Genomic DNA, 21,626 nt, shown 5'->3' on the forward strand with positions numbered 1-21,626 from the left:
TAATATATATAAATGACTTGGAAGCAAAATGTAGCTGGTCTGATTAGCAAGTTTGCAAATTATACTAAGATTGCTGGAGTTGCGAATAGTGATGAAGTTTGTCGGAGAATACAGCAGGATATAGATAGGTGGAAAATTGGGTGGAGAAATGGCAGATGGAATTTAACCCAGACAAATGTGAGGTGATGCATTTTGGTAGATCCAGTTCAGGTGGGAGCTATAAAATAAATGGCAGGACCATCCGGAGCATAGACACACAGAGAGATCTGGGCGTGCAGATCCACAGATCCTTAAAAGTGGCAGCACAGGTGGAAAAGATGGTGAAGAAAGCATATGACATGCTTGCCTTCATTGGAAGGGGCATTGAGTATAAAAGTTGGCAAATAATGTTACAGTTATATAAAACATTGGTTAGGCCACATTTGGAATACTGTGTCCAATTCTGGTCATCACACTACCAGAAAAACGTGGCGGCTTTGAAGAGAGTACAGGAAAGGTTTACCAGGATGTTATCTGGTATGGAGGGTATTAGCTATGAGGAAAGATTGAATAAACTGGGATTGTTCTCCCTGGAAAGATGGAGGCTGAGGGGCGACTTGATAGAAGTTTATAAAATTATGAGGGGTATGGATAGGGTGAACAGTTGGAAGTTTTTTCCCAGGGCAGAGATGACAATTACAAAGGGCCACAATTTCAAGATAAGGGGGGAAAGATTCAGTGGAGATGTGCGGAGAAAGTTTTTTTACACAGAGGGTGGTGGGGGCCAGGAATACACTGCCAAGTGAGGTGGTTGAGGCAGATACGTTAGCGGCATTTAAGACTTACCTGGATAGACACATGAACAGACGGGGAATAGAGGGATACAGGCGGTTGGTCTAGATAGGACAAGGTGATCGGCGCAGGCTTGGAGGACCGAAGAGCCTGTTCCTGTGCTATACTGTACTTTGTCATTTGTATTCAATCATGGACTGAAAACATACCACCTAGTTCCCTGAGGAGCTAGAGGCTGAAAATCTGATCATTTGGATGGAACTTTTCTTCCCTGTCATTGCTCAAGCCTGGTGCTGCACAAATTCCATTCGTGGTGCAATTCACTTGCATTTTTGACCTAGTCCCAGTAATTTCAGATAGAAACTGAGCCTCTCTACTTAAGACAGTTTTAAAGTCGAATGTTCCACCACTCGGGTGGCCAAACACAAATATGAAGCACAAAGTCATAGAGAGTAAATAGCTGCAAGACATGTTCTTAATTCTTGGGAGTTTGCTTTCATTTATTGACCATCACAAGTTGCCAGTAGTTGCAATGGGCTGACTTCTTGAACTACTGTAGTCCTGGAGTGAACGCTGTAGGTAGGAATTCTGGAATTTTGATCCTGCAGCAATGGAGAAACGTGTTTGGACACTGTATGACTTGGAGATGGTTCCCTGTGCACCTGCTACCTTTACTCTTCTGGATGGTACTGCTGAAAAGCTTCTGTGACTTGCTGCAGTGCATTCTGTAGATAATATACACTGCAAGACAAAATGATAATGGTGGAGAGAGTGGGTGTTTGAAATGGTGAATGAAGTGATAATCAAATGGACAGCCTTGACCTGGAATTTGTTGAAGTACTTGAGTGTTGTTTCAGCTGCTCTCATCCAGGCAAGTGGAGAGCTTAATAATGTATTAATTGTATGCAGGTGGTGGGATTAATCTGTCATTTTAGGTTCTAAAAATAGAAGCAGACTAAAACTGCAATGTATAATTCTTTAGATAAATATAAAAGTGTGTAAATACTAGCTCCCGTTCGGGCTTTCGCTAACTTTAAGTGGATCAAAGAGTATGCCATTATATTCCAGACAAGCCTTAGGTGGAGAAGCTTTGGAGATTCAAGACGTGATCCAAAAGGGGCAAAATGGAATTCTGAATACTCCCCTTCAGACCTGTTGTAGTAGCATTTATGTGACTAGTTCAGTGTTGTTTCTACTCTGGTGACTCCCAGGATGTTGATGGCGTGGTTTTGGTGAAAGAATTGTTTGTCAAGGGACACACTTTAGACTCTCTTGTTGGAGATAGTTATTGCCTGGCACTTAAATGGTGTAAATGGAATGAACACAACTCTGGATGTTGTCCACATCTTGCTGCATGTGAAGGCACGAACTGTTGCAATATATTAAGAATTATAAAGATAAATCTAGGAGATGACAGGTTGTTTTCATATTGGTCACTATGTTGTGATGCAGTTCAATTTTCTTCTTTGTTCTTCCCAGAAATGATAATGTATGGATCATTATTTGATGCATTTTGTGGAAGTAGTTATCAGAAAATTGGGCAGTAGAAAATGAAAAGAGATTTTGTATTCAACATGATCCTCTAGGAGGTACAAATAGTTTGTAAGGGAGCTGTAAATACAATAGGAGTTAACACTAACAATGTAATGAAATCCAGATGTCAATTGTAAAAGAATCTAGGTCTGGCTATGTAGCCAACAATGGTTCCACAACAAAAATAGAAACTGCAGCCATCTTGTACTACAAGGTGTAGTATTACCTACTTAAATATTTTGTAATTTTAGTTGTTTGTTCTTTCAGATGACCCATTTATGTTTAGTAACTTTGATATTTTAAGCAGCATTTATTTTTTGTTGAAATGGAGGGCAGGTCTTTGCTGGGTCATTACCTGTGAAGTGAGCCAAATTCTGAAGCTGCTTGCTTGACTGACTCAGATTTTGATGGAACTTGGCATACCAAAAGGTCAGCCCTATGAGGTAAAATGCTAATCTCTTTTCTATCTTGGGTCCCATTTGTGAGATAAAGCTTTGCTGTTTGGTAGACAACAGCATGAAAATTCAATTTTGTCATAACTTTCAAACTTTGCCTCTGGATTGGAATGTGTTCGTAAGGGTGACCTGTCTTTTTTTACATTTGGTAACCAATCCAACAAAAACTATGAACTTTGCACTTATAATATCAGGGGTGATTCTACAATACGATGCTCCCAGCAAGGAGTAACACTTTCAGGAAAGCAGCTGAGGAAGTCAGAGGGACGTAGCTCCGGATTTTCTATCCATTAAATGTGATGAATAGAAAATCGGGGATGCAGACCCAAAAAATCCTGAGGTGCTGCACTCAGCTGGGGACACCATATTGTACAATCGCCACTATAATGTATTGGGAAGATCATTATAGCACATTCCATAATTTATAGTCAAAATACTTGTCTCCAAATGAGATACATTCAAAAATGTAACTGAGTAAATTATCTTCTGAAAATCCCTGAGGAATCTGTGCCTTCTATCCAATTTTGATGTAAATTCAGTAGTCTTGGTTTTTTGATTGTGATGCCCAACAGTTGTCTGTTTGTTGTAAGTGAATTATTGTCTGCATTGCAATCTTAAAAATCCAAGCTATGCCATTTCACTTTATTACATAGCATTACATGGTATTTGCAGCCCCATAACAGGTCATTTGGTCAAACAAGTCCATGCCAGTGTATATCCTCCACACTGACCTCTTTCCATCTTATTTCACCTTACAACATCAACATATTCTTCTTCTCCTTTCTCTCTCATGTGTTTATCTAGCTTCCCTTCAATGCATCTGTGTTATTCTCAATAACTACTTCTTGTGGTAGGAGTTCCACATATCCATTCTCTGGGCAAAGACATTTCCCCTGAATTTCCCAATAGTTTTATTTTTACTATCTATGGTCTCTAGTTCTGGTCTTGTCCCCAAGTGGAAGCACCTTCTCAGTACTTGCGCTTTCACAATCTTAAAGGATCTCTGGTTATCCCTCTGTCTTCTCAGGTTCAAGAGAACAGAGCGGCAGTTCAATTTTTCCTGAGAGAGATAACCTTTTAATTCAGGTACCATTCTAGTATATCTATCTTTGCACCTTCTCCAGTCCCTTTATATTCTTTCCATAATATGGAACTGTTCATGGTAATTCGAGATGTTCCTTTCTGGAATTTTGTCAGAATTTCTGATATATAACAGATACCATCGGGCAAGATTTTACAGTCCCTGGGTGGTGATGTCTAGGGGGAGGGGGGGCAGATGGGGGAGGTAGCGGGATCTAGCTGTGTGGTGGTGAAGGAGGGGAGAGAGGGAGGGGACGGTTGGCTGTAAAACACTGGGGAACCACGTTGGGATGGCTGATGCATTCCTGTGGCCAGGTCATTTTAACCGCAGCAGGAGTGACAATTAGGTGGCCTAGTTGCAGGCCATCTTCCCAACAGGTGGAGTGGTCCCTTGCCACATGGGGAAGTCTCCCAGCTGTTTCTAGGGTAGGGTGGAGGGGTTTTGCTGGCAGCCAATGCATGCTGAGACCCAAGGAAAGGCTACCTTCGTGGCCCTGATGCCACTGCTGGAGAGGTTTCCCCTCCGATTGTTGGGATCCAGCACAGAAAAATAAATTTAACCTTGCCCTGCACCGTGAGGGAGCCTTAAAATGGACGTGCCATCATATTCTCCTTGTAGCCTCAGCAGTGGCCCCTTCTTTCAGTGGCAGCACAGAGATGCTTGCTTCTGATTGGGCCAGCAATGAGGAGAGCCAGCCTGACATTTTTAATTAACGGCAGCCCTGGAGATGGCCAACCATGAGGCCGCTCCTGGGAAGATTGCCACCAGAATCCTGCTATCTGCATATGCGGGCTCAGAATCCACATGTGGTCCTGACATTGCGACTTAGCCTGTGCCAGTAAAATCCCAGTCAGCAACTCGTGTTGATATTTAACATAGCATATTGTGCCTTCAATGTAAGGAGCGTCTTAATAGAGGTAGAGAGGGGAATTCCAGATTTCAGAGCCTAAGCAGCTGAAGACAAAACTGTTGATGGTGGGACAATTCAAATTGGGGTTGGGCAAAGGAACCGAGGGATTTCAGCAGTGGAGGGGTTGTTGTGGGGCTGAGAGAGATTACCAAGAAAAGGAAGGCCATGGCCGTGGAGGAATTTGAAAAGAAGAATGAGAATTTTAAAATTGAATCGGTGTAGGTCAGGGACCAGAGGGCTGCTACATTTGGTGCAAGTTAAGAAACGGCAACAAGGTTTTAGATAAGTTCAAGCTTATCTGGGTAGAGGATGGGAGGCCATAGGAGATTATTGGTGGAATCAATTCTCGATTCACAGAATGCTTGCACGCACATACCTAGCACGTTGTGTTGTGGCTCTACAAGAGCAACTCAGCTCCCTGTGGGCTGGAAAAGTTGTTTTCTTTTCTTTCAGATACTTCTTCAATTTCCTTTTGAAAGTTGACATTAAATCTGCCTCCACCACACTGTCAGGCAGTGCATTCCAGATCCTAACGACTCTCTGTGTAAAAAACGTTTCCTCATGTCATAGTTGTCTCTGACCTCTGGTTTTCAACCCTTCCACCAGTGGGAACAGTTCCTCTCTACGTAATCTGTCTGGGCACCTCATGGTTTTCAACACCTTTATCTCCGCTTCTCTCCTCAGGACTCCCACAAGTTTCTTCAATCTATCCATGGAAATAAAGTCTCTCTTTTCTGGAAGTATTCTTGTAAATCTTCCCTGCATCCTCTCTAAAGCATCCTCCTTAAAGTGTGGCATCCAGAATTGTGGTAGAGTTTCCAAACACGTGGATGAGGGTTTCAGCAGCTGATTGAGGAAAGGACATTTTGTGGTGTTGTCGTTTATTACAAGGTTATGAAAGTAAGGAAGTTTTACAGCAGCTGTACATCCCTAGTTACCTGAGGGCAGTTGAGAGTCAACCATGTTGTTGAGGCTCTGGAGTCACTTGTAGGCCAGAGTCCAGGTAAGGACGGCAGATTTTCTTCCCTAAAGGACATTAGTAAACCAGGTGGGATTTTCCGACAATCAACAATATTTTCAAGGTGATCAGTAGATTCTTTATTCCAGATTTCTTTTTTTATTCAACTCAAATTCCTCTAGCTGCCATAGCAGGATTCAAACCGGGGTCTCCAGAACATTAGCTGAGTTTCTGGATTTATAATCCAGTGACAACATCACCAGGCCATTGCCACCCTCTGGAGCACTGAGTGGATGTTTTCTCTTTTGGGCAGACTAGAACTCCCTTTTTGAGGGAGATGAGATTTTTTTTCCTGACGATTTTTACCATATGGAATTCTCTTCGCCAGAAGCAGTGGAATCTGGGTGATTGAATTTATTCGAGGCTGACTTGGATAGATCTTTGATAGAGACAGTCAAGTATTATGGTGGAGCAACAGGAAAGGGGTGTTGAGGCCAGTCAGATCAACCATGATCTTATTGAATGGTGGAGTAGAGACAGGCAACTGAATGGCTTATTTCTGCTCCTAAGTCCTATGTTTAAGTCCTATATTCTTAGAGATGGGCAATGTTATGGAGGTTCATTATGAGTTGATTAGATAGCCTGATGTAGTGTTACTAGTTGATCAGAAACACTGATGCAGTACTATTTGCCAGTTGCACGTAGTATAAAGAACAATGGAACCCTGTTGTAGGAGTAGCAGATGTTTTGTTCATAATAAATCTATTAAAGTTGTCAATGAACTATCTAGGTAAGTACTAATGTTACAGTGTCCTACAAACATACAGAAAGTTCTATTACATGTGGTCTGAATATTGTTGGTTTATTTGTTATAAATTAACTTTAAACCCAATGTTTTTTGTAATCTGAGATGACTACGTGCACATGCTCCTCTGATGTCAGAAATTTAAATAGTTTTATTCCTGCCATCTATGGACGACAGATTGTACAACTGGGCATTGGAAAGCCTACATGGCAGACATGCCAATCATACATGTTTTACATGTAGGGGAGTCCAAACTAGGAATCATAGTTTGAGGGTAAGGAGTAAACCTTTTAGGACTGAGGTGAGGAGAAATGTCTTCACCCAGAGAGTGCTGAATCTGTGGGATTCACTAACACAGAAAATAGTTGAGGCCAAAACGTGTGATTTCAAAAAGAAGTTAGATACAGCTCTCGGGGCTAACGGGATCAAGGGATATGGGGGTGGGGGGTGGTGTGGATAAGATGAATTTGATGATCAGCCATGATGATAATGAATGGCAGAGCAGGCTCGAAGGGCCGAATGGCCTCCTCCGCTTCTATTTTCTATGTTTCAAAACACACACAGCATTCTGGTGAGATCAGCTGCAGCTCAAAATTAATGCAGGCCAGGCTTCATATGCTGCTCCAGATTCCCCTCATCTCCTGTCATTCCAGTTGATATTGACACATTATTAGCAGAAATTTTCATGCCTAAATTGTAGCGCTCTAAATACTGCAGCATATTATTGCCCCCGATGAAATAGAGACTGGTTTTTACTTTTTTGTTAGTAGAATTCTTTATTTAAATAATTCCAGAACAATCTAACTGAAGTGCTTGCTGACACCCAGGTTAGCATGTAGATTGTTCTTATGTATGGTTATGTCCATTGCTACTCAACTCCAGCTGATTGTCCATTTATAGAAAACAGGCCTGTTTATACAGCTATTGATTGTACTATATTAACAATGCAAATCCCGGATACACTCAATTCCAAATAACTCTCACTTACTTCATGTACAGGTGTATCAAAACACTTTCTATTGTTCATTGTTTTGAATTCCTGATCCTTGCATAATTTTCTTAAAGGGATATTTTCAACTTTTCGAGGTCTTTTCAAAATGTTACGGACAGGAGGGGGTTAATTTAAACAGCCCTCTTTTCTTCACTCTCTGCCCATCTGTAAACCGAAATAATTTTTTGATTTCCCTCTTTATAAGTGGTGGTGTATTTTCCCCAACTCTTCTGTTTTATGTGTGATCCAATCCTCGATTAATAATCCCGCAGCAAACTTGAACTGAAGTAAAAATAAGAGGATTGGTTTACTTTATATATACACACACACACATACACACACAAAAACCAGAGGAAGGGGTTTTGCAACATCTGCTCTTTTTGCATTCATGCAATAAAAGAGGGCTAAGGGAAAGAAAGGGATTCAGGGCAAAGACCACAATAAAAATAAGAATTACAATTTCTTGTGAGTCCAGAGTCCAGTAAGTCAGTGTCCAATGAAGGTTCTTTCAGGTGGCTTTTTCTGGCAAAATTCCTGGTCTTGGTCCTAGGAAGTCAGTTGCAGGTTCAGTCCATTGAAGATGGAGCAAAGTATTCTTGTATCCTGGAAATTAGTTCACTCTGCAGGTGAAATATGGGGTTATTTCTGGAAATCAGACCTGGAGAGACATGGAGGTCAAAGGCAGGCTGCAAGCCTGGAGTTTCAGATCTCTTTGGAGGTTAAGCCACAACTGAAGATAAAATTCAAATGTTTTATAATTAAAGGAACTCCAATAGCACAAGTCTCAGTTAGATAACAGGGTGGTTTTGGGTTGAGCTACTGAGCTGACAAGGCCCCTGATAACCTATTGTGTTTTGAGCCATTAGCACTATATTGGCAATGAGGAGTCACCTCTGCCTTTGCTCATAGCTGGACGGTGGAGAATCTCATCTGTTAATTCATTGGGTGGGATTTTCCATGCAATCTGCCGCAACTTTCTCGGGAGTGGGGACAGCCCGCCATTGGCCAGCGGAGGGATCTTCTGATCCCACCATTGTCAACAGGGTTTCCCCTTTAATGCACCCCTTTTCCACTCAAGTAGATGTGTGTGCTGGATCCCTTTGGCAATTTTCACTGCTGCCTCAGCCTTGCAATGTGTCTGTGGATAGTGTAGAGGTGGAGCTAAATTTTCCAATCACTTACAAAGTGCCTGAATTCTTCACTCGTGAATGAAGAGTCATTGTCTCTCTGCCCATTGAAGTGGTGGAGGCTACCTCGTTGAATATGTTTAAATCACGGGTAGATAGATTTCTGATCGATAAGGGATATGGGGAGCAGGCAGGTAAGTGGAACTGATTCGCCTCAGATCAGCCATGATCTTGTTGAATGGCGGGGCAGGCCCGAGGGGCTAGATGGCCTACTCCTGCTCCTATTTCTTATGTTATTATGTTATGTTTCTTATTACAATGCTGCAGCGACTGTGGTGTGCTTTCAGGCATTCAATGATTGCATTGGTGTCCATGAACACCAGCTTGTCTCCCTCCCAGTAGTCTGAATAGTTATCAATGGTTAGGAGAGAGTCAGTTCCAAAGAGAATGAAGAGATCTACTCCAAGCTTCATCCATATTCTGTCAGGGATGTCATGAGTCATGATGAGCTCTTTAGCTTGCTTAGCTTGATGTTCATTACAATTACTGTACTGGCTGAAATGGTTCTTTATTTTATTGCTCATGTTTAACCCATTGGAGCACACCTCTTGCCTTCCTCAGGCTAGACTTGATTCTTTGACTTGCATAAATATGCTTCAGCATTTCTTTCCTTATCTCCTTATGGATGATGACTCCAGTTTCTTTGGACAAGATATCTTCATCTCTTTATGCCCAATACCCTCTGAGAACAATAGCTGTGTCCTTGATGCTTTCAGGCCATCCTGTCATCAGTACTTCCAGTAGCACTGGAGTGTTGATTCTCATTGCTGAGTTTGCTTGATCTGAGCAAGACGCTTGTCTACCAGACTCAGTGTCTCTGCTGGGTTGATGATTTACAGAGCATGTCGTGCCATTGCTTCTTGTTCAATGTGGAAGATTTCATGCTCTACGAGCATCAGCAACTTCCTTCAAAAGGAGCAGCTCGATGATGTCCATCCACTTCCTTTGCTTGTATTTCCAAATGATAGCTTCTGCAAATGAAGTAACATCGATTGCTTCTCAGCCTTTTGGCTAAGATCAAGTGTAGTATTGACATGCTGTGCTTGGTTGAAGTCATTAGGTTACATTTTAGCTTCATTTGAAGCAATTTTTAAAAGCGGAATCTCGGCCTTTTGGCTAAGATGCAAATGAGATCAAGCCTTGGAGGAGGAACTATTCCTACTCCAATCAGCTTGGATCATGTAGATCAAGTCCAAGACAGAAGGTGAGAGCCCTGTCTTGTCAGCTTGGATCGGGAATGTCTCAACTTGTTGAGACTCTGAATTGGACTTGATTTGATTGAATTGGAATAAAAACAAAAAAACATCTGTTGCTGACACTTTAGAGAGCAGATACATATGGTTTGAGAAAGATGTTTCATCACTCTCTCTCCCAAACAGGTACTGATTAAAATACTCACAAGCAAAGCCAATAGCCGGGCACTCTTTCTCAATCTATGCAAAGTGTCATTCAGGTTGCATTAACATTTTGGATACAAATGCAAATTAATTTCTTTGCTGCAATGAAGGTTGCTCAGTTTTGCCAGTATCACATTGAAGAGTGAACTCATCATTAACACCCTAACATTTCAGCACTGGTGTTGCCATCCCTAGTTGTGAGATGTGAGTGAAAGCTGCCTCTTGTTCTCTGCCCCCAATTATCATCCTTTGCAATGAGCTTGAATAGAGGTTCACACTCCTCTGACAAATTTGGTAAGAACTTTGCAAGATTGTTCACAAATCCAACAAATCATTGCACTGCCTTCACATCTGTTGCATCTCCGTTACATCGTAGCATCACATACACAGACAATCAGATTATCCACAACCATTTCCACTCCTGGAAGGTCATTGACTATCTCGTGCTGCCTGCATTGATGCTCTTCTGGAGCAGTAGAAATGCCAAAGGGTATGTACTGCCATCGTACCTCCCAAACGGTGTCCAGAATGTTGTCATAAAGTGCTGCTTTCATCTAATTTCAATTGCCAATATGTGCCCTTCACATCTAGGGTGGCGAAGACCTTTGCCTTGGAAAATTGTGGCAAAATTTCAGTGGTTGGCATGGGATAGTGAGATCTCTTCAAAGATTTCTTGAGGTCGTGTGGATATAAGCGCACTCTCAGCTTTCCAGGTTGTTTCACTGCTGCCATGCTGCTAATCCAGTCTGTTGGGGTTGTCACTTTCCTGATTACTCCCATCTTTTCAAGCTCCTCTATCCTGTCTTTCAGGCTGCACTTGAGGACAGCAGGAACTTGTCTTGGAAGATGCTAAATTGGTCTCACAATCTCTATTTCAAGATGATATTCATCAGGAAGACACCCTTGAAAACACCGTTGTAATTTTTTAGCATTTGTTCAGCGGTCAATTGCTTTGTGCTGTGCAAACTTCTGGAATACGGAGTGTTACTAGTCCAGACGTTTGACTTGTTTCAGCTGAGATGAAGGGATTTTGCTTAGTCACTACTATTTGGAGCAGCAAATCTTCATTCTTCCCATTGCATTGGTGTCTCAGCTTAGTTTGCCCTGTTGGGGTGATCACTGTTCCATCATAGAGTCTCAACTTTACCTTTGGCTTCATTTTTGGGTCACCACCTTGGGCAATTTCTCACAGGTCTGTGAAGCTCATGATGTTGCATGTAGCACCAGTGTCTATCTGACACAGTAATAACTTGATGCTCTCCTTCTGCATTCATCATTTTCAACAGTCACAAACCATTGTTTTTTCTTCAGTCTTGAGGGTGTCAACCTGTTCTAGGGTGTAGAATGATGTGTCAGGTTCATTGTCCAACATCTCTCCAGCAATTGTCTTTATAGGCTTGCTTTTCTTATTTCCAACAAAACACTTGGATGCAAAGCGATTCAGCTTCTTACAGATACAGCACTGTCTTTTTGTTAATGTCCTCTGCAGAATTTATATCCAGTACCCCATCCTTGATCTTTCCACTGGCCCTTCTGCAAATAGTTCATCCTTCTCTCCATTGTTTTGTGTTTGGGAGGCCTGAATTTCCCCTCAGCATAGTACAAAGCCTCAAGTTCTCCCATCAATACTCTTCCGCTGATAGTTGACCACTTCAGAGCTTCTGCATATGCCAATAGCTTTCTTGAGAGTATGTTTCTCTTTGCACAGCAGGTGTGCTCTCATGGCAGGATCTCTTTTTCCTATCTCTGATCAGCTAGCTCATCCTGTAGTTGCTCAGACTCTCAGCAGGGCATCCCGATGCAGTTACATACTGATCCACATTCCCCACTCTTCCCGGACTCTGACATTGAATGTAAAGTGTTCTTAAGTAACATGATTAGAGGGCTCAAAGTGGGTCTTTAAGGCCTTCACAATTTCACAAGACTGGCTTCGCGGGGCGGCACGGTGGCTCAGTAGTCAGCACTGCTGCCTCACAGCGCCAGAGACCCGGATTCGATTCCTGGCTTGGGTCACTGTCTGTGCAGAGCCCGTATGTTCTCTCCATGTCTGCGGGGGTTTCCTCCAGGTGTTCTGGTTTCCTCCCACAGTCTGAAAGACATGCTGGTTAGGTACATTGGCCATGCTATATTCTCCATCAGTGTACCAGAGAAGGCACTTGAGTGTGGCGACTAGATTTTCACAGTAACTTCATTGCAGTGTTACTGTAAGAGTATTTGTGCACTAATAAACTTTTCTGTTCCCCAGTGAGGTCTATGAAGCAATAAAGCACTCTTTCCCCAGCACTGATAAAGTTGCTACTCTTATTTGTTCAGCTTTCTTGTTTAGCAATGTGGCAATTCTATAATCTTGCTATTGAGTTTGAAAGAATTTCCAATTTATTTTCAAATCTCCATCAGGGCAAGTGCTGGAAAATTCAAAGCCAATACTGAATGGACCAGTGACTAGTGTCCTGTACAAAGTTGTAGCCCTAAGTTTTAATGATTCCCTGCAATTTCTTACAGCTGCTAGCTCTCTTACAGCTATTAAAATCCACTCAGTTTCAGCCACACACTCCTGACACCACGTTCCAACTGGTGGATTAAAGGGCTTCTGCTCTCACGCGTTTATACACAATCAGAGGTCACATTACTATGGCAAGCCTCTGGCCACATTGCACAAAGGCACCTCTCCAAACACAGTTATTTTTATTTACTCTTTCCAAATCCTTCATGCTTTCATGATTCTGACTTGAGCACAATACTTTATGAAGCAAAATACAATTTAAAGTGTGCGTTTTAAACTCCCACATCTGCTGAATGCTACAGTATATAAGGGGAGATCATAGTGTAATGGTAATGTCATTGGGGCCCAATCGAGTGCGACATCCTGCCTTGATTGGCTGCTTTTGTGCCAAAAAGCCAAGCAATTGTTGAAGGCCATTCTCTTAGTTTTGGGAAGAGGTAATGGCAGCAAATCTTAGTGCTTACAATCCATTTCAGAAGAATGTTCAAGGTTGTAATCTCTTGGTATTATGATTACTCTTGTATCATTCAAGCTTTGATTTTTACATTTCAGCCTTGAAACATAACACATTCTCAAAATATATTTCCCCCAGAGTACTATATACTAACTTAAAACAAAAACACAATCATTTCAAAATTGGGGCAAAAGGCTTGCCTGAACCCTTTAAACAGTTGGAACTAACTATGAAAGGTCCAGTGGTAGGGAATTCTTTGGAAAGTGAGTTGAATGGCATCTGACAGCTGTGAAGGTTTCAAAGTTCTAATTCACCTCCCAATGGGCATGGAATTCACAGAAAAGAAAGGTCAAAAGACAATGGGTAGAAATTTAACCCAAAAATGGCAAAATGTGAGGTTCTGATTGAAAACTAGTGTGTTTCTCCCCAGAAACACAGCCAGGTTTGCACTCGAGATCTTCTGACACTTGTTTAAAAAAAACACGAGGGGGTGGGTGTGTTTTGTGCCATTAGGCCTGAGGGGCAGGGCCTCAAGACGCCGACAAGGCCGGCTCCACAGAGATCTGGGCATCCTTTTTAAAGGGCCTGACATTGCCAGCCTGGCCCGCCCCCGGCAGTGCCTGTGTCGAACGAGCCCGGAAAATCCCGACCATTGCCCAAAGGCCTGGTGGAAAAAAATGGTCCTGCACTGCATTTGCTACTATTTGCTAAAAAATATATTTTTTTCACTAAAAATCAACTTTGTGACTAATTAGGTAAGATAATCTATTGGGAGTGTTTCATCTATGCTGTGATCCTTCCAAAGAGGCTGAGGTTCAGGGGCTGGAACAACAATACAGTGGCTAAAATAATTCTAAACTTTCTAATTGAGGCCAAATTTGCTGTCAGATAACAGTGATGTGTAACACATCTCATCACTAACTTTTCAAAAATGCTGTCTGCCTCACCACTGACATGCATTAAATAGTTATGCAGTATATACAAACTAAACTCAGTATAGCTAGTTAGGTGGGTAATTACAAACTAAAGGATCCTTTTTAACAACGTGGTAAGTGTTGATTATAACCAATCAATCCATCTGGCACTGAAAATTAACTGTTACAAGATTGGAGTCTCATTCAGGTTTTTGAATATTTTGGAGAGATCTAAAATTTTGTTTTATTTTTCCTTTCTGGCACAATTGTCCCTGTTTTTGTCTCTTATCTCTTTCGCAATCCAACCTCTTTTCCTTTCTCATAATTATTCTTTCTGTACCTGTTTTAATGCTTTAACCCTGCTTATCCTTTCTTCCTGCACTTCATTCCCATTCCTTAAATCACATTACTTAATATAAATTGTTGGTTTCCCTGTTTTGCTCGGGTCCCAGATGCTCTGTTACTCGCTCAGTTTCAGAAACTTTGCCAGTAATTTTCTTTTTACCTGAAGGGTTCAGGCACAGGTCTAACTAACAACAGATGTCATTAGATGTCCTGCTGCATAAATATCTACACCTGATTTAGCAAATTAATTTGAGAGGATTTTAAAAATTTTGTATTTTGAACAATATCACATACCTGATCCAGAAGAATACATTTGTGAGCAAGCAAACCTGGCCAAACACACTGGGAATGTGCACATAATGCTGAGAGATTTTACTGGATACTAATGTTATGTGGAGCAATGAGAAAGGACAAAATCAGTAACTAGCATGTTTCTGGTTCAGTAAAGATTGTGGGAGATTCAAAGAATGTAGCTGAGAAGAGATCTGATCTTCTGTTGCGAGAGAGGAAATGTGGTAAGATGAGTGATGAAAATGGGACCGCAGGAAGAAGGCGAAGAGGACTGTCTAAGACCAGATGGAAAGATGCAGTGATGAGAGACTTGCACACTGCGGATGAGGAATGGATGACTGACAGGAGGAGATGGTGGAGGGTGATCAAGCAGCATTGTGATGACCCCAAGTAGAATGGGAGAAGAAATGGGAAAGAAAGCTCAAGAGTTTTTAACTCCTGATGCTTTAACATCCTTTGTGTCTGTCTATAAACCAGCTGTGTTACAAGCATGGGAGCCAGGATTTATGGCACAGGTGATATTGATTCCAAATGCTACGTTAGACAGTTGTGTTCCCCATATAATATAAAAGCAAAATACTCTGGATGTTGGAATCTGATACAAAAACGGAAAATGCTGGAAAATCTCAGTAGGTCTGACAGCCTCTATGGAGAGAGAATTGAACCAATGTTTCGAGTCAGGATGACCCTTTGTCAGAGCTCCCCAATTTTCTGGGAAAGAAAATTAACTACAATATGCTACGGAAACAGTGAGCCACATTTGATACTTAAGAATTTGTTTCAGTTGTTGATTCCTGCAGGAATTTCAACCTAATATATTTCTTTATTTCTGACCAGAAAATTACTGAAAAGCATAAACAAGAGTAAATATTGGTGTAAATAGGAAAGTAGCAACCCTTTTATAACTTTCCTGCACTGCATCGCAAGGCTTTGGGTACGAAGGAGCCTGTACTTCAGCTGTGCTTGACATCAGAAACTGAGGTGAAAGTACTAAAGTGATGGGAGTGCAAAGCAAAAATGGGTCGTAACACTGTTACAATCCTCATGGGGGAATCACAAACTAAAATCATCAAATTTATGAATTGGCCCGCAAAGGAGAAATTACCAACGAGATTTCACTTTTTGTAACTTTTACTTTAACGCCAATCAGATTGGATGTATATTATGTATGAATTCACAGGTAAATGATCAAATAAAAAGGTGAATTTCACTTTAAGTCGTCAGTACAACAAAGATACATCTTGCATAGCCACAAGCATTCCCTTTCCACATGTACGGTATTATGTAGTGAGACAGTTCCACAATATGCTGTTATTTATTCATGCAGGGCAGGTCCGAAGTCTTATCCACTCGGATCTCGCCTCAGTTTCATGGGGACAGTTATCATTACCAAGGCACACGTCTACAAACACTCTCTCCCTTGGGTCACAACAATCCTACTCGTGTAACTTTGCAGAGTTCCTGTTCAACTGACCATAACATCCCGATTCATGATTTGACCACTTCTGGGAAAACATCCAGCTCTTTAGGGTGTTCGAGCTACTCATATAGGTTTCCAGGTTTTATACCTTTTTAGCCAGCTTGCACATTGCCTCCAAGAGTTTGTCCCTTTTTCTGCCAAATAGAAAAAACTTATCTCTTTCTGAGATATGCTTGTTCTACTCAGAAGAATTCAACATGTTCCTCTTTCTGCCTGTGTCTGTCTGCTTTTGTGACTGCATCTGGGCCTTCAGTCTTTAGCTCCTCTGCTTGTAGCTCTCTTTTGTGTCTGCAGTGTCACATTTTGTATTTGCCAACCACACAGCTTTTTTCTTGTTGGTACAGCTTCTGAGCCAAGGGTCACCAGGTTACATGGACCAGTATTTCTTATTATCCAAGAAAATTGCAATTGATCCCTTAAAATTGGGCCTGGGTAAGATGCTTGGTGCAGACTCGATGGGCCGAATGGCCTCCTCCTACATAGTAGGGATTCTATGGTTCATCAAAAAAGAGCAAGTAAAGAAACAAAAGACAGTAACTAGCAATATAAAATTAGTACCAACAGCTACTGTCCATCTGAAAGTGTTGAATTTAACATTGAGTTCGGAAGGTTATAAAGTAGCTGATTGAAAGATTAGGTGCTTTTCCTCAAACTTCCATTGAGCTTGACTCGAACAGTCTAGGAGGTCAGGGACAGGGAGGTTAGAGTGGAAATAGGGCAGGAAATTAAAATTACCAATAGCCAGAAGCTCGGGCTTGTGGATTGAATGGAAGTGTTGTGCTGAACAGTTACTCAATATGTGTTTGATACCCCAACGTACAGCCCAATGTACAGGAGATAGAATCGTAGAATAATAGCTTTCTAAATATTTTGAATTGTCTTTTGAAAGTTACCCTCCATTGCCTGTTGGATAATGTTCCTGAAGACCAAAAAGACAATTTAGAAAACTAAAGCACCAAGCTTAAGAAGAAAACGCGTCAGAAATGATGCTAATGCTGCAACATGAAGCAGTCCTCCTCGAAATCCCAGTAGCATACTATCTGGCATACCACTTCCAAATCTATGTGAAACCACTTGCAAGGCACAGGCTGATATGCCTCTGCTTCACATGCAAGCGTAATTTTTTTTTCAGACACTTTAAATGTCTTCACGTGAACATTACACAATTGCTCATTCATGAACACTCAAACTTGTGGTAACCTCTGTGAATTATACATTGATGTCTTTTACAACTTTGGATGTTGCAAGCTAACATGTGGAAGCATTTTACAACTAACAAGGTCTATAATCTTGACATATATCTGTTGTATATATCATACTTTGCTGTTTCAAAGGTCAGCAGTGACTCATATTTGCTTTAGATAAAAACAACTCTATCTTGTTACATTGAAGGAAGGTGGAAAACGATGAAATCCCTGAGGTGATAAAAGAACGAAGCTTTATCTGATCAGGGGTATATCTCAGGAGACAAATAAGCGTTTTCAGATGAGCATGTTCTGTGAAGGGAATAAATTAGGAATTCTATTGTTCTTTATTGTCTACTCAAATGTGACAACTTTCATTTTTGTAGTTGCTTAAACATAGAAAAATGTTCCAGTATACTTCACAGAAGTGTAATGAGGCAAAAAAATCAACACCAAGACAAAAGAGTCACTAGAAAGCATGATTACAAGAGTTTTGACTTTTGTGGGTCAAAGCAAGACACAGGTGTAGGGCAGGAATACCATCGCTAGAGCCAAGGGGCAACTCAAGGTACAACTACCATTGATGGGGTGTTAAAATCAGATGTGGACATGTGAGGCAGGTTGATGTTGAGGTTCAGACCTTTACCACTTCAGCTCCCACCCAACCCAAACTTATTTGTTTTGGGTTTAAAATTCTGCCAACCACCCCCAACACGCACATCACACACAGACCCTTTGGATGATGATACCAAGAGACAGCATGTAGTTGAAGCAAAGGACGGAATTAAACATCGACCCATGGGGGACGCTAGAGGCAAAGGTTTGGGAATGGGAAGAGACGCCTTCGGCAGAGCTGCATTGGCTATGACTAGATAGTTAAAAGAACCGCATGAAGGAGGAAGCGAGTGGAGGAAGTCCCAATGAGCTGGTCAATGAGAAGAGATATTAAAGGACCATGTCAAATGCTTCAGAAAGGTTCAAAATGAGTAGGAGGGATAGAGTGCCATTTGAATAAGGCTGGTTCAGTGCTGTGGTAGGGAGAGGAAGGTGTTTGGAAATATTCAAAACTTGAGTTTGAGACATGACAATACATATGTTCAAGGAGTTAGGAGAGGAAAAGGAGGCTGGAGATAGGGCAGTAGTTTGTAAGGACAACAGAATTGAGGTGCGTTTTGGGAAATGGTGATGGAGATGCTGAGGAGAGGAAACCATTTACAATGTCAGTTAGTGTGAATGTCAAGAAAGGAGATTGGGATGCATTGTTGACGCTTATAGGGAAAAAGATCAGTGCAGTGTTGGTCTGAAGCAGCACAGGAGGCCCAGGAAAGGCTTGCCCACTCAGCAGCCTGAATGTACAGTGCTGAAAGTCTTTGGAAGGTAACTGATCTCCTAATTTTTTATTACCTCCTATTTTTAAGTTCTTCAAGCCGGTATAGAGCCAATGTGTGTGCTCCAAATCTCTTTCCCTCCTTTAAAGAGGACTGATTTCTAACAGAATTGGGCTTATGCCACATTTTAGACACACTTTTCATTTACACCTGGGAACTTATGCCGGCAACATCCTGGGGTCAGGTCAGAATTTTGGCCCCAATGGGAAAAAAATAGCGGTAACTGAGCAAATAGCCTCTGTTGTCCATTTTGTACGGGCATTCTTCTTTCAGGTTGGTTTGTTTGTTAAATTCCCAGGAAGGTGTATAGGAGGCAGTGTAATATGTACATGTCATTCTAAAGCTGTTTCAGGTGGGAGCTGCCCCACCCATGTTGAGTACAGTGTGCCCCAGCAAATGTGCATCACCTGCAAGTATGTCAGCGTCCTGTATTATGAGTCTCCATTGCGCTTTGTCCTTAATAGCCTGATGCACATGAGAATTAAATCAAAGAAAATTGGCTCCACTTTATTAGATCTACTATTTCACTTTAAATGAAACTCTTGAAAGCCTTGCAATTCCGCTAATCAGAGGTTAAAAATGGAAACTTAAGCAGTACTCAGCCTTGTACCATTTGCACCCATTATCTTGCTCAAGTTCCAAAAGAATGTTTTCAGATTTGATATCTTCTGCAGGAAAAAATAGGAATCCACTGTAGAAGCAGAAATGTTTACAGATGGAGGGATTCAAAACTAAACCCACTGCATATAACCTTGCATCTTCCTCTGTTTCAAAAGCTTATCCATCTTTCCCTTGCAAGATACAATTACTTCACTATTATGTGGGCAGGCTTTTTTTAACTGCCATGGGGAGGATGAGGTTTGGGTGATGGCAGGGTGTTAAAGTCCCGAAAAGTGGTGTTGTGTCGGGAACCTGACATGAACCTGACATGAACCTGACAATAGGATAGTCCAGTGGTTCCCAAAGGGTGCGGCGCGCCACACTGGTGCAGCAAGCGAGGATGGCAGGTGTGGCGGGAAGATTCAAGGACAATCAAAGAAACATTTAAACATGGATTAGATATTTTTCCAAAGTGATTGTTTTATATTTTCTGGATGTCCCATGATCATATTATAAAGTAGTTGTGTTCTATGTTATGAATCAACCACTGCTAGGAGTTGTTTTTTTTGGAATGTATTTCTTATCAATAAAAAATTTGGTGTGGCGCGAGCAAATTTTTATTCTGAAAGTGCGGCCCAGCGAAAAAAGTTTGGGAACCACTGGGATATTCGATTCCTATTTTTTCTGCAGAAGATATCAAATTTGAAAAGGTTCTTGTGGAACTTAAGAGAAATGACGGATGCAAATGGTACGAGGCTGAGAGATACTTAAGTTTCCATTTTTAACCACTTATGATCTTAACCTGGGCAACAAGGTTGCAGGTGGAACAAGGAACCCCTGAGGAACTTTTGGCAATTAACTGAGAATTCAAACCAGCACTCTGCCTTTAACAGCTAGCACAGCCATGTGGATCAGTCAATCATTGGAACTTATGGCTATGTGTCTGATATTATACTGGCACTGCAGTTCATACATAACCTTGCTCAGCTGAGTAGTCGGTAGAACACCTTTTTTGGACTAATGGTCGCATCGCTCAGTAGAAAATGGCGTTTGCGTCACCACCTCATAATGAAATGACTTGCTTAACCTATTGTTCAAATCTTTGAGAGATTTTACTTTTCTAAGGTAATTTGAGGCAAACCAGGCACTTTCAAGGTCTAAAAGTGGTGGCTTAGTGGGGTCATTTGTGAAGTTTTGCAATACACAGCAAGCAGTGATATAGCCAGGATAGCCATTGTCCCACAGGATAACTTTGATGTGTTCTATTTCTGCAATAAGCTTGCAAGGTGAGCAAATAGCTAGGGCTCTATTTACCAAATTGCTACTAAGGCCAATTTTATAGTGCACTGAGTCATGTGAATCCCCACGTGCATATTAAGCATGAAGATAGGCTTGCAGTAGACAGTAGTGGATTTCTCAACTCGCACATCAAGGAAAGGAAGTGTGTTAGGCTGCTCCATTTCAAAAGTGAATTGGAGAGTGGGCTGAACTATATTAAGGTGTGCAAGAAAATCCTTAAATGCTGCAGATTCAAAGATCACAAATGTATTATTTACTTATTGGAAATATGCATGGAGTAGGAGGTTGTGGTTCATTCCATCAAAAACGCATTTCTCTTGGAGAAATTGCTAGCAAGCTTGTTAGCAAGTGCTGCACCCAGAGGGAATCCTATCTATTTTGGCAGATATGGTGTCATTAAAATTGAACTCGACTGCACAAGTTGCTAAGTTCACAAGCTCAATACAGATTCAGAAGATGGTGGCCTATTTACATTACCATGGTATAACGATGTGGCGCAAATATCGATGGCTTCTTTATAACTCATTCTTTATACGTAGAAACATAGAAGATAGGAGCAGGAGGAGGCCATTTGGCCCTTCGAGCCTGCTCAGCCATTCATTATGATCATGGCTGATCATCCAACTCAGTAGTCTAATCCTGCTTTCACCCCGTAACCTTTGATTCCATTCACCCCAAGTGCTTTATCTAGCCGCCTCTTAAATACATTCAATGTTTTCTCATCAACTACTTCCTGTGGTAATGAATTCCACAGGTTCACAGTCTACCCCAAAGCCTCAGACTGTGACCCCTGGTTCTGGACTCCCCCACCATCAGGAACATCCTCCCTGCATCTACGCTGTCTAGTCCTGTTAGAATTTTGTAAATTTCTGAGATCCCCCTCATTTGTCTGAACTCCAGTGAAAACAATCCTAACCTAGTCAATCTCTCCTCGTACATCAGTCCCACCATCCCTGGAATCAGCCTGGTAAACCTTCGCTGCGCTCCCTCGAGAGCAAGAACATCCTTCCTCAGAAAAGGAGACCAAAACTGCACTCAATATTCTAGATGTGGCCTCACCAAGGCCCTGTATAATTGCAA

The 21,626-nt window shown here is 41.6% G+C and overlaps 1 protein-coding gene and 1 non-coding gene across 2 annotated transcripts in view; both read left to right on the top strand.

The window, feature by feature from the left end:
• LOC144495299 (A disintegrin and metalloproteinase with thrombospondin motifs 19-like) overlaps positions 1-21,626 on the top strand; it is a 461,034-nt gene that overhangs the window by 69,703 nt on the left and 369,705 nt on the right. The window lies entirely within an intron of this gene.
• On the top strand, positions 9,683-9,874 carry LOC144495437 (U2 spliceosomal RNA). The gene has a single exon (XR_013498271.1). It is a non-coding gene; the product is annotated as a U2 spliceosomal RNA (small nuclear RNA).

This window comes from Mustelus asterias, chromosome 6 (assembly GCF_964213995.1).
Source record: "Mustelus asterias chromosome 6, sMusAst1.hap1.1, whole genome shotgun sequence".
Classification (NCBI taxonomy): domain Eukaryota; kingdom Metazoa; phylum Chordata; class Chondrichthyes; order Carcharhiniformes; family Triakidae; genus Mustelus; species Mustelus asterias.